Source organism: Eulemur rufifrons, chromosome 2 (assembly GCF_041146395.1).
Source record: "Eulemur rufifrons isolate Redbay chromosome 2, OSU_ERuf_1, whole genome shotgun sequence".
Lineage (NCBI taxonomy): Eukaryota > Metazoa > Chordata > Mammalia > Primates > Lemuridae > Eulemur > Eulemur rufifrons.
The window spans coordinates 37,220,178-37,234,251 of record NC_090984.1 but is presented as its reverse complement, the minus strand read 5'-3'; the positions used below and the strand labels follow the sequence as shown (position 1 = coordinate 37,234,251).

Here is a 14,074-nt window from a genome sequence, read left to right as displayed (position 1 = left end):
TTAATTAAGTCACAGCTTTTAATGGATCGATAGATATTTCTTACCTCTGTATTCCGAAGTATGAAAAATAGATATCAGTCTCTAGGGTATTATCTCACACTAATACATAGAGAAGAAATATGTGAACTTGCCTTCAAACAATAAAATTTTCAGAAACATCAAAATACTTATTTTAAGTTTAAGGGTCCCCCTTCCTCTATTTTATAGTAGGTATTAAATATTGTGATACCTAGCATATGCTTATAAATAAAACACATTTTCTCAATATTTTAAAAATATTCTAATTTATGAGGGATATGTTAATGAATAATGAAATAATGTTCTTTTTTTTCACTTTTGTGAAAGTTTGGCACTTAGGTATAAAGGGCTTATATTATTTTGAAAAATTATAATATTCAAACAAAAAATTTAAAAAGTTGCTGATCTAAATTGCATGCCTAAAACTATTTCTAAAAATATTTTTGAATTAACTGACAACGTAGGAACAGTTGTACAATTTATACATCTTAACCATTGATATTCATTGGTGATAGCATTGCTTGTATAATACAGTGACTCTACTTTCTAGATTTGTTTAAATTGTAGAGTGTAATAATTTGCAGAAGTTTTGTTTGTTTATATTCTGGCAGAGGTTATCATTCTGATGATGCTTTTCACCTTAAAGAAGACTTGATTTAAAGACTACCAGCTGGGAGGCTGGTGAATTGCTTGAGCCCAGGAGTTTGATGTTGCAGTGAGCTATGATCACACCACTGCACTCCAGCCTACGTGGCAGAGTGAGACCTTTTCTCTAAAAAATAAAGAATATCACCACAGTTCTACTTTTTCTTCCCTTTTTAGCAACCTATATCCTTAAGCCAGTTCTCTCGTTGGTAGCACACCATCAAAGAGAACAAAGATAGGGAAAAGAGACAACTTTCCAGTTTTTACATTTTCCTTTTACTTGTTAATATCACTAGATGGCTAAATATTTTGTGAGATTAAACTTTGACGCTCATGCCTGAAATGATACTTCAGTATTACTAAGGATTTCTGTTTTTTTTTCTTTAATACTTTCTCTACAGCTGGAACTGGCTCTCAGTGTTTAAATCAGATCTTAGAAGTATCTTTCTCTAAGCTTGGAATGAGCCTTATCTTAAAGCCTTCTTCTCTTACACTCTGTTTGTTAACCATTCCTGTCCTACAAAAACCTTTGGAAGTGAGAGCAGGAGGGATTGCTTGGGAAGTCTGCTGCTTCCTGTAGAAATTCGGGCAACTGCTGCTACTGCTTCAGACAAGTACCTCACAAAGAACCAGTTCTATTTCATATCTAACCATATGAAAATTGTAAAGCTTTGTGGAGTTATTCATATATGTTACCTTATAAGCCATTTTAGCAGCCAGTTCTAGGAAAAAGGTACCTGTTTATTTTAGAAATGACTTATTCTCAAAAGAGTTAATTTGAAGATGATTGAGATAAGGGAATAGGCAGTAAGAGGTAGGATGAGAAAAGTCCTAACTATATTTATTGGGGTTAATGGATAAAAGCAAATGACCAAGTATTTTTCTTAGGTATAAACAAATTATAAGACATTAAATAGTCTCTTTTTCAGGTGTATGCTACTGGTTGATCCATTAGATTACTGAGAGTTCTATTATTAAATGATCAGAATTTTAGGTTTAGAATATTTTAACTAATATTTCTAAAATTGAGCAAATTTTAAGTTAATGAATTTATTCACTAACTCTCATTAACCAGAAGCTGAGATTGTTTACCTCATTTCAGTTGAGCACTTCGGCTCAAATTAAGCTTTATATAGAATTTCAGTTCCAGAAAGGACCATGAGAGGTCTTGTAGCTAAGATGTTTAGACTGTTCCAAACACATAAAATTAGTCTTTCTCAGTCAGTCTTGATCTGTCTTCTTCTCTCTCTTCTTCCTTTCCCCCACTTCTGCCTTTCTAGCTAGCCCCCTTCCAGTATCCTTTCCTCTTGATCTGGTATTCTGTCTTCACTTACTTTCCTTCTACCCTAAAATTTTTCTTATTTATATGTACCATAAGAATGTTGATCTCTTATAACCCATTTTATGGCTATTAATTACTTATATCCACTAGACTTCCAAAGCGAAGGCCTAATGTCCTATCATATAGGTGTGTTAGAAATTATAATAAACATGACTAGATTTTACCTATCTATTACTGTCCACCCCCAAACAGTTTAAGGGTCTTAGCAATGATTCTGATAATTGGAGGCAGAAGATAGATTCTCTGGACTGGGTACACTTTAGTGAATCTTAGTACTTTTTTCTGGAAGAATTAGCAGAATCACTCATTACACAGGGCTTTGCTCCTATATCACAGCTAAACTACCAGGGAGATCTTCTATGTGCCTAACCATCATTTTTATTTGCAAATACTAAAAAATCTCTAATGTTTACTTCTTACAAACACAAAAAAAGTATGTTATAGCTTTGACCTGAATGCAGGGAGAAAGTATTCTTGCCCTAATATTTAGGGGCGAGGAATATTCAAGCATTTGCTGTGATACACAAGAAAAAAGTAATAACAAAAAAGGTTTATATATGTTTTCACTATTTAAATACCATAATAATGTTGATTATAGAAAATCTAGAAATTACAATAAGCTGAAAGGGAGAGAATAAGAATCATTCATTCATAATCCTATCATCCAATCATAATCAGTATTAACATTCGGAGTATAGTAGAAGCCTTCTTTTCCACAGGAATACAACAAGTAGGTTTTCATTTAATGTATAAAAATTTATTTCTCAAAAAATTAAACATAGAATTACCATATGATCCAACAATTCCACTTCTGGGCATTTACCCAAAAGAATTGAAAGCAGTGTCTTGAAGAGACATTTGTATATCCATGTTCACATCAACATTGTTCACAATTAGCCAAAAGATGGAAGCAACCAAGTGTTCATTGATGTATGAGTGGATAAACAAAATGTGATATATACATTTTGGAATAAGGCTTAATAATATGCCTTAAACAGAAAGGAAATTCTGACACATGCTGTAACATGGATGAATCTTAAGTAATGTTCTAATGGAATGTGTATGCTAAGTTAAATAAACCAGTCATAAAAAGACAAATACTGTATGATTCCACTTATATAAAGTACCTAGATTAGAAGCAGTCATATAAATTCATAGAGACAGAAAGTAGAATGGTAGTTGCTAAGGCCTAGGGAGAGGGAGGATTAGAGAGTTAATGGGTATAGTGTTTTAGTTTTGCAAGATGAAAAGAGTTCTGGAGGTTGGTTACACAACATTATTAATGTACTTAATGCTTAAAAATGCTTAAGATGATAAATAGTATGTTATGTGTATTTTACCACACTTACATACACACAGCTTATTGAAGCAGGGAAAAAGCATATAAATATATATTTAATCACCCAATCTTTTGAAGCAGAACTAATGCCTTCCTTTAGTGGATGGGACAACTTGATGGGTTCTGGATTACCCTTCTTGCTTAATCCCCACCAGTTTAATTTTCAATCTGTAAATTGCAGATGAATTACATTTGTAGTTTAAACAAAAATAATGTGCAAAGGTAAACTAAAATCTAAATGTTTTTGAAGCAATTATGTGAATTTCAACTGGTGAGAGTAAAGATGTGAGGGCATTAAAAAGAATAGCTTAGTGGCCATGAGCATTCAGTATGTTGTAGGGATCATTCACTATGTTTTCTAGAGGGAATGGAAGGACAGGTAATCTGGAGATTTAATGTATATAGTTTTGACAGTCCCTGGCTTATAATTTTTCAACTTTACAGTGGCTTTATTGAGGTATTAAATGCATTTTCAAGTTAGATTTTTTGACTTTATGATAGGTTTATCAGATGTATCAAATGCATTTTCAACTTATACTATTTTCGGTTTACAATGAGTTTATCAGGATGCAACTGCATTGTAAATTAAGGAACATCTGTATAGTTCTTTCTAGTCTTTTTCCTTTGCATACTTTTTCATAGATGAGAGCATATTTAATTCAATCTTGTAATCTGCTTTTTTTAGCTTGATGTTATTGTTATGGAATGGATATTTTTGTCTCTCCAAAATTCATATGTTGAAGCTTACTCCCCAGTGTAGTGGTATTTGGAGGTGAGTTGTTTAGGAGGAGATTAGGTTATGAGGATAGAACCTTGGTGAATGGTATTAGTATCCTTATAAAAGAGACCCTAGTGGACTCCCTTGCATTTGAGGACACAGCAGAAAGCCATGTATGAATCAGGAATTAGGATCTTACCAGACACTGAACCTTCTGGTGCCTTGATCATGGACTTCCTAGCCTCCAGAATTATGAGAAATAAATGTTTATTGTTTAAGCCACCAGTCTGTGGTATATTTGTTATAGCAACCTGAAGAAACAAAGATTATTATGTAATAAACACTTTCCATAAATGTGATTTTGAAGGACTCTAGGGTAATTCATCAGGTAGATGTAGTATAATTCTCTCAACTCCTCGCCTGTTATTAGCCATTTAAATTGTTTATAAACAATTTCATATTTATCATCTTTTATGTGTTCATTTTTGTCCAGCCTAACTTGATTATTTCCTTAGAATGAATTCTAATAATTAAGAAGTTGCTGCTGGGCACACATGGTGGCTCATACATGTAATTCTAGCACTTTGGAAGGCCAAGACAGAAGGATTACTTGAGGTCAGGGGTTTGAAACCAGCCTGAGCAAGAGCAAGACCCCTTCTCTTCGAAAAATTAGCTGGGCATGGTGGCAACAGCGCCTGTAGTCCCAGCTACTGGGGAGGCTGAGGCAGGAGGATCTCTTGAGCCGAGGAGTTTGAGGTTACAGTGAGCTGTGATAACGCCACTGCACTCTAGCCCAGGCAATAGAACAAGACCCTGTCTCAAAAAAAAAAAAAAAAGGAAAGAAAAGACAAAGAAATTGCTTGGTCAAAAGTGATGAGGTTTTAAGGTTCTCCAGTACAGACGGTGTTTTAGGTATGTCTGATACATATAAAATTGTCCATATCTTCTCCCCAATACCTGAGTTTGGGAAGAACCCAGTGCCTAATATATACATTGGGTTCTAAGTAGATATGTGTTGAACATACACAATGTCATTTTCCACTAGGTTCTAGCTTATCATCTTTGTTTTAGACAGACAAGTCCATTCATACACACTGCTCATTTCCTCTTTCGTAACTGCTTTGGATGGTCTCCCTTACTCATGCAATATTTGCTCCTCTCAGCCTCTCTCCTTTCCTACTCTTCCCACCTTTTATCTACCTCTTCTATGAATCGTTACACACGGTCTTTGCCTGCCACCTCTCTCTTTTCAATTCCTTTTTAAAAATTAAGTCAATTAACAGTGATAGGTGCTGAGAAAATAGTAGTGAGCAAAACACTCTGGCCCCACCTTCATAGAGTTTATACTCTAATGTTAAATGGATCGTGCAATAAATTTGTCTTGTTTCACCAACTAGGTGGTAGGTAAATGTGTTAGACCCATAAAAGGTATTCGTGATTGATCATTCTAAAGGAACCAAAGAGAAGATTGCCAGGGATTGTGGATATTAATGTAAGTATATTCTTTTATACTTTAATCTATGGCTGGGTCATAGATTATCAGGATTGAAAGGGACTTTAAAAGGTTTATAATCCAACAAGCCTTTAGTGTTTTAATCTTTTATTCAACAAATATTTATAGGTCATGTGCTAAATGTCAAACATTATGCTGAGGACTGGGGGAACAAAGGGGACAAGATTGATAAGGTTCCTGCATTCATAGAGCTAATGCCTAATAATAAAGCCTTCCATCACTTAGGGCCTGCTGATTACAAAGTGCTATGTAATTATAATAGATAGCATTTATTAAGCATTTATTTGGTACAGATACTAGGCTAAGCTTTTGTGTATATTAGTACATATAGATTATACAACAATTCTGTAAGATAGGTGCAGTTTTTATTTTACATTTGAGAAAACTGAGGTTGAGGTAGCTATTAATAATTTGCACAGACTTGAACAATTTACTTTGCATACCCAGGTGTATCTGATTCTACAGCCTATAATTTTAACCAGTATATTATGACTTCTGACTCCAAGTCCAGTACTCTCCTTTTGGCTGTTTTGTATGCCTTTACATCTCTATCAAGGTGTTATCCAACCTGTCCTTTGAACATCTGCAATAATATAGTACTTACTCTCTCCAAAGGTACTTACTGTCTCCCTAGAATTTTTCAACTTTGGACCTAGATGTGTTTTGGTAATCATACCAAACTGTGACAGCCCTTCACATATTTAAATCAAGCTGTCACCTTTTTTCTCCAGAAATATTTCTCCACTCGTAATCAAATCCCATGATTTCAAAAGTCTTTACTGTCTTGGTCACTGTCAGTGAACAAGTTTTAGATTGCTTATAGTTTTCTTACTGTGGCCCCAGAAATTGATACATTATCTCCAGATGTAGAGACAAGATAGCAAACATTCTCAAACAAAAGTGGTAAAAACAGGTATTAACTAACCATTTCCCATTCCTTTTTCTTGAAGACCCTCTATTATTTAATTAAATTAATTATTTCATTAGAAGGAGCAGAAAAATTTACAACTCAGGAAAGAACCACCTTTCTTTTCCTATTAGACTATATGGACCCTGTAATTCTGCACTCAAGTATCAGAAATCAGTTAACCTAGGCATGCCTCCCTTAATTTGCAGGGTGTGCAGTGGGTAGGTAGGAATAGAAAAATTAGATAGATGTGGAAAGATCATGCAAAAATTTAGGAATTGTTGATTGAAGGACATTTCAAGCTTGAGTATCATAAAAGGAAGAAGCATAAACCAGAGTAATAATTTTGGTGATTAACAGCTTGAAGGAGAAAGGATATAGCCACAGTCCTGCTTGATTTTGGGCAACATTCTCTTTGGAAGCCAGTTGTCACAGCAAAAACAAGAAGAGAGATAAGAGCTTCTGTGCAGGAGGACATCAATACAGAAGAGTGAAGGATGCAGCAGCAAATGGAAATTGATTATACACAGGGGAATTTGTCAAATAAATAAACTTTACAGATAAAAGGTCCATTTCTCATCTCTGGAGAAGGAAATTACAGATATGGGAAGGAAGAAACAATGAATCCTGTTTTGGAAATATCTGTATGAATTCATAGTTTTCTAAACCTTTAGTGAGAGAAATAGATATAGATATAAAAGTATATTGTGTTTATCTGTATACATGTATATGTACACATATATTCCCTTAGCTCTGTTCATTAAGAGAGTAAATAGCAAAACCCCAGTACCAGTGCTTCTTCCCTTTATGATATTCAAGCTTGAAATGTTCTTCAACCAAGAATTCCTAAACTTTTGCCAGGCCTTTCCACAACCTATCTAATCTTCTTATTCCTTCCTACCCCTGCATCCGTCTGCAGATTAAGGGAGGCATGCCTAGGTTGATTGATTTTTGATACTTGAGTGCAGAATTATGAGGTCCATCTAGTTTATCTATCCCTAGTGTCCAGATCTTGGTTTTAGCATATCATTCTCCACCAAAAGGATCTAGTGCTCCTTGGAGAAATGACTGATTCTAGGGGAGTACAAGATGAGCCTGGAGCATCTTTTTATGCCATAAGGTAAAGATGTACTCAAAGGATGATGATGACTTGTCAGAAGGTCATAGAAGGGGCTCCCACTGGCCAAACCTGATACATTTTGAACAATAAAATAAATAATGGTAGGAATGGATTTATAATCTTTGAATAAAATAGGAAACTATGAGTCTATGCTAATATATAAATAACTTGAAAGTTTTGTGAGAAACAGGATTTTCACCTAGTCTTACAAAATGCTTATAACTACAATGGGGAAAAGTATCTTTTCACTTGAGGAGCCTTGATAGATACCACCTTAATGAAATGATCAATTCAGCATTATTAATAATGAGATAATTCAAAATCATGTATCACCTAACAGGGTACCTTAAGAACACACCGTCACTTCTGTGATATTCCTGCCAAAGATACATGACCTCACTCTAATCTTTAGTAAAGTTAATACATGATTCTGAACTTAGTCCTTCAGTTCAAAGGCATTACTGAGACATGTGGCAAAACTCAAATTGAATCTGAAGATTAGAAGATAGTAAAGTATAAATGTTAGATGATTTTGATAGTTTTATTGTGGTTACTTGCACACTACACATCACATACATGTTAAAGTGTTGGTGGGTAGTACAGCATCATGTCTGCAACTTACTCTCAAAAATAGTTTGGTGGGGAAAAGTTTCTTCTACTGCACTTATAACTTTTTTGTAAGGTTAGGACTTTTCAAAAATTATAACCAAACAGCAATAAAAAAGGATTATTTGGAACCTGAATATGGAGATCTTGGAATGTCAAGATTTAAAAAAAAAAAAAAAAGGATTTTGTATTCCATTTGAGGGGGAAGGAAAAAAATCACACATATACATGGGTGTACCCAGAGATGTGTAAATCAAAAGGGTGTTTAGAACTTAGAGTTTTATTTATTTGAAGTTAGCTGGATAACTAAAAATATATAGAAAAAATTAGCCGGGCATGGTGGCGCATGCCTGTAGTCCCAGCTACTCAGGAGGCTGAGGCAGAAGGATTGCTTGAGCCCAGGAGTTTGAGTTTGCTATGAGCTAAGCTGACGCCACTGCAGTCTAGCTGGGGCAACAGAGCGAGACTCTTTCTCAAAAAAAAAAAAAAAAAAATAGATGATGCTTAGTACAAATAGGCACAAATTCTGGACCAGAATAGTTGGTATTCTTAAGTTTAGTTGAAAATAATTTGATGACACATTTATGCTTTAATATGAATGCTGATTCTGTGAATAAGTAGCATGACTAACTACATAAATTACTGAGAGCTCTTTTATGCTTTCTTTACCTATACTTGGGTTTATGGTGACTATTCTGTACTGATCATGGGTAAATCAAGTCATCAAATGACCTAACTTCTTCATGCAAGTATTATACTAAATACTTTACATGCATGAATTCTTTTAAAGATGTTAGCTGTTTATAAGGAATATATTGTGTGCATTAAAAATATCTTTTTACTATATCAAATACATTTTTATTGTAGAAAATCAAAATATGGATGAGCCAATAGAAAATAAGAACATCTGAACTATCACCAAAGATAAATCACTCTTTGTAGCATTTAAAAATGTGATAACTAAAATTCAGAGATTGAATAACTTGATCCAACACCCAAGTAGTACATGGTGGAGCAAGAATTAGAACCCAAACCTATTTGATTCTAAATCCATCACTTATTCCATTTTGAACATCTGCCTCCTTAATTTTGTAACTAGGTATCACCTAATTAGCTATTTCTCCTAGATACCTTCCTAACACGTGGTAACTGATTGGGTAGGCAGATATGATACTTTACTGACACATAACCATGTATATTTTGAAAACTAGTTTGCAAGTCACTGGGAATTTGTACATCCTTTCCTATAGATTAGTGTTAGAAGTAATAGGAGTAGATACTCAAACTGTGGTCTACAAGAAAGTGACACATAAATGTAGCTGAACTTACATCCAGAAAGAGGATTGTTGTGGTACAGGAGAAAAAGCTAAAAGAATAGGTTCTTCTTTACGCCTCATAAGGTCAGAAATAGATATATTCCTATTTCCTCAGCATAATTTACTTTTGGAATGTTCCCACCTTCGTGCCTGCAACCCGCCCCCTCCTTCCAGAGTCTCTTACTCCAAGTTACCATATACCCTATACTATTGTGCTGGTTTAGTCTTCAGATCTAAGGTTCTTCCCCAAAGCGTTTTGTCCAGTTACCTCTTTTTCCTCAATTGTTTACCAGATCTCCAATATAGCTGACCTTAGCTAATATTAGGAGAAAGGTAATCTAACTAAACTCATTCGCACTAATGAGTAGTGGTAATGTGGTATAGTGCAAAGAACCTAGGATTTGGAATTGGGACATGCGTCTTAGCAATCTGCTCAACCTTCACTATGTGTGTGACCTTGGGTAATTTAGTTGACCTCAATGATTCTCATTTATATTGATTTCTCATTTATACAATGGGAATAATAAAACTTACCAGGGCTATCGTGAGTGTCAAATGAGATATAGTAAATGTAGTTTGTAATATGTAAAAAGTATATATACTAGGGATCATTGATAATGAGTGATGGGCTTATAATTCTTACATTATTTGCATTTTTAGAAGTTTCTTGATCACCCAAATTAATCTCTAATTGGTAGAATTTAAGTTGTTAATTTTTTAAAAAATTTGTTTCAGAGAATGGAAAAAGAATTGGTGTAGAAGTCACTTAGGAAAGCAGGCTGAGCTAGCTTCAGTTATATACTCAGGGGTGCCTTCCTAAAACTTTTGCCTTTCTCTGTCTCCCATTAAACCACGTAATCTCTAAAAACTCCTATGCCCAAATGGTCAATCAGTCTCTCCTTCTTGCTCTCCTCTACTGTTTTGTGGTAGTTCGAGGTAGCAGGGTATTGACTTTAGAACAGTGCTTCTCAAGCATTAATGTTCATAAGAAACATCTGAAGATTTTGCAAAAATGCAAGTTCTAATTCAGATCATCTGATATGGTACCTGAGATTCTGACTTTTTTCAAACTTCATGGCCTTGCTTCTGGTCTGAGTATCATACTTTGAGTTGAGTTAAAACATGTTTTTGTCTTTACAGTCGGGCGCCATCCGAGATGTTGCAGGAGCCGAGAGCTCCTAGAACAGTCCTCTGAGCTAGCGTAGGGGTAAGAGGCGCAAGAGGGAGGCTGGTGGTGAGCAACTTCCCTTCTTTTAGCTTCAGAAACTCCTCAATCCTGGCTGCTCCTCTGAAGCCACACTCAGGAATGGTCCAGCGTCTGACATATCAGCGTAGACACAGCCTCTAATAAAACTAGGCTGTCCCGAACCCCTGGTAATAGAATTGTTTACCTTTATACCAAGAAGGTTGGGAAAGCACCAAAGTCTGCATGTGGCTGGCGTGTGCCCAGGCAGACTTCGAGGGGTTCGTGCTGTGAGACCCAAAGTTCTTATGAGGTTGTCTAAAACAAAAAAACATGTCAGCAGGGCCTATGGTGGTTCCATGTGTGCTAAATGTGTTCGTGACAGGATCAAGCGTGCTTTCCTTATCGAGGAGCAGAAAACTGTTGTGAAAGTGTTGAAGGCACAAGCACGGAGCCAGAAAGCTAAATAAGAAAATGAAGCTTTTTTGAGTAATAAAAATTAAAAGGCTTTAAAAAAAAAAAACATGTTTTTATGTAATGTTTTCATCTCTAAAACTATGTGTAACTTAGGAAATTACTCTTATTGTTATTACAAATATCTTTAAAGCTTGAAATTCATTAGTTGCCCCAAAATGATAATGAGAGTAACCAATACTAGTGTAAAGTTGTTACAGAGGAGAGCCCATACCAAAGGAAACTGTAACAGATGGTGGCAAGGTTTTTCTTTTCATTCTTAAAACTTTGTCAACATCTCTTACTGGTAGTAAATTAAATGTGAAATTTCAAATTAACTACTGAATATGTGGAAATTGATTACATTTTCCTCATGTTGCCAAGTATTAATGTTAAAATCACTGATATTTAATAGCCAATGTATTTATATTGTAATAAGGGGTAGGATTTTGTCTTAGAAGAACTGCTAGTTACCACATTATATTTATTCTTGTGATATAAAAAAAAAATTAAAATCCATACCATAGAACTCTAAGGAAATGAATATTGGATTTAGTCAAGGCAGAAATACCAAGACACAAGGGGGCACTGTCTTACCATAATCCGACTGAATTTAATTTAGCTTTTTGTTTACTGCAAATGTCTTTCCCCAAATTGTCTTCTCTGTAGTTAATCATTAAAGCTTAAACATTATATGCTCCCCTAAAGCTGTAATACTTAAATCAACTAAGCTTTCAGAGTTCACAACTCAAATGTGCTCTGAGCAAAATTCAGAAACTTTTTATTGTATTTGAGAAAAGTGGATGATTTGAAGATTGGAGGTGGTGTAACACATTTAATTGTTACTGTTTAGGTCTGTGGTGGGGGAAAAAATCACTGTAAAAATAATAATTCAATTGCTTTGGAGAAATATAGTGCCTCTGTTCCGCAGAAAAGAGTTAGGATAAAGATTGAACTGTTATAAGCTGCAGCTGCATTTGCCATCAAATACCAAGTTGGTGCTGATGAATGTTTTGTTTTTATTGTCATGGAAACTTGGAGCTGGAGAATGGATATTCTATTCATCTGGGAAAATAGCAGTTCCTTGCATAAAACATAAGGGCCTTCCAAAGCAGTTCCTTAAATAGATACTGGGTGAATATAATCCAAAAAGTTGAGGAAGTAAAAGTAGAATAAATGCAATCTTTTCTGGATCACTTCTTCTATTCTCAATACTAACAATATAACTGTATATTCAGTTATTAAGCTTATTACTTACTGCTAGAAAGTTGAATTCCAGTGAGCATGGTATTTGTGTAGCATCAATATAATAGTTAACTAATGCTTTAGAGCTGTTTTTATATTTTTTCCTTGATCTTAAGATATCTCCTGGGAACTCTAAGCTTATATCCTATTAAACAATTACTTCCAATCTCCAAATAGTTTTTTTTTTATTCATGCTACTTACCTACTATAGTCTTTCATTCAAATATCATAAAGCATTTTATAATTTTTTTTTAAAAAAGCTTTACCCAAAATAAACTCTTACTGAAACACGAAGTGAGATCATGGTATGGTCTGGGAAGAAAAAGAAAATACAAAATAAAAAACCTGTAATGATGGAAATAAATCCTTATGTGTATTTTATAAGGAAAGAGACCATCACGGGAACAGAAAACGCAAAGTAGTTTTGGTTTCAGTATTGGAAATGTGATACGGCAAACTATAAATATGGAAAATAATAGTAAAATGTACATAAATTGACAATACAAATTAAGTCAGAGTTCCTAAACTTTATGTTTAAAAAAGGAAAATTGTGAGTTGTGATAGTTTTACCAAAGGTTACCAGCCAAGTTTTATTATCTCTGCAAGGGAAACAAGCCAATTTTCAATTTTGACGTCATTTAATGATAGAAAAGGAAGGGTTGTAGTGAGCCTATTTTAAATGGGATGGAGAAGGCTTCCCTGAGGAAGTAACATTTGAATAGAAACCTAAATGCTGTGGCAAAAGAACAGTTCATGCAGAGGGGCTAGTAAGTCCAGCAGCCTTCACTGGAAGTGAATTTGGAATAGTCAAGGAAATGACAAAGTACAAGTTTATGAGAAAAAAAAAATTTTTTTAAATGTTCACATGTATTTACAAGCATTATAATGAACTAGAACATGACCGGTTTTCTTACATGAGACAGGTCTAAGTGTAGAGTCCTAAATCTATGTTTAGATTGCCAGGATGTAGGAATCCCTCAGAGAAAGAATAGGATTGCTTTAAAATTAATTTTTAAGTGTAAGATTTACTGTTATTTAGCATACTTTTTCAAAATATTCTAATGAAATCATTTTTTATTATTGAATATAGTCTATTGTAGGGTAACAAGCAATTTAGGGAAAAAAGGGCCAAAATGAATATAAATATAATTAAATTTACATAGAGACAGACCTAAGTTGAGAAGTAGGGACCTCTAAGAAAATATAGTTTAATAACAGCAAATTTTCACAAATATTTTCGTACCCTATGGTATCTATAGCATAAATTTAAAGTATATGTATGTGTTTGAAAGTAATGTGTACATATATCATACCACATATAAGAGGACCAGGAATTGAAGACGTGTACAACAAAACACATGATAATGCATTTAGAGAACCAGTCAACATGCCAAAGAAAATAGAAGAGAACTAGGAACTGGACATTGTATTTCATAACTGAAATGATGAGAAAGAACTGGAAAATTGCCACCTATTTAACCTTTTAGAAATAACTGTGTGTATAGTCAGTGCAGAGGATCATATTCTTAGAGCAGTTCATTCCAAATTCAAATAAGTCAGCAGACTTAGTGGAATTCAAAGTATTTTAAGAACTAAAACATCTGATGTTGGAACTAAGAGAACCTCTTTAAAATACTATAAAAACAGAAGTGGTTTGACAAGGTTTTTA

General features: G+C 34.3%; 1 protein-coding gene and 1 pseudogene across 13 annotated transcripts in view; both read left to right on the top strand.

Annotated features, from left to right (window-relative positions):
- Nucleotides 1–14,074, top strand: part of TCF12 (transcription factor 12) — a 350,504-nt gene that overhangs the window by 207,620 nt on the left and 128,810 nt on the right. The window lies entirely within an intron of this gene.
- LOC138375685 (large ribosomal subunit protein eL34-like) lies at nt 10,831–11,191 on the top strand (annotated as a pseudogene).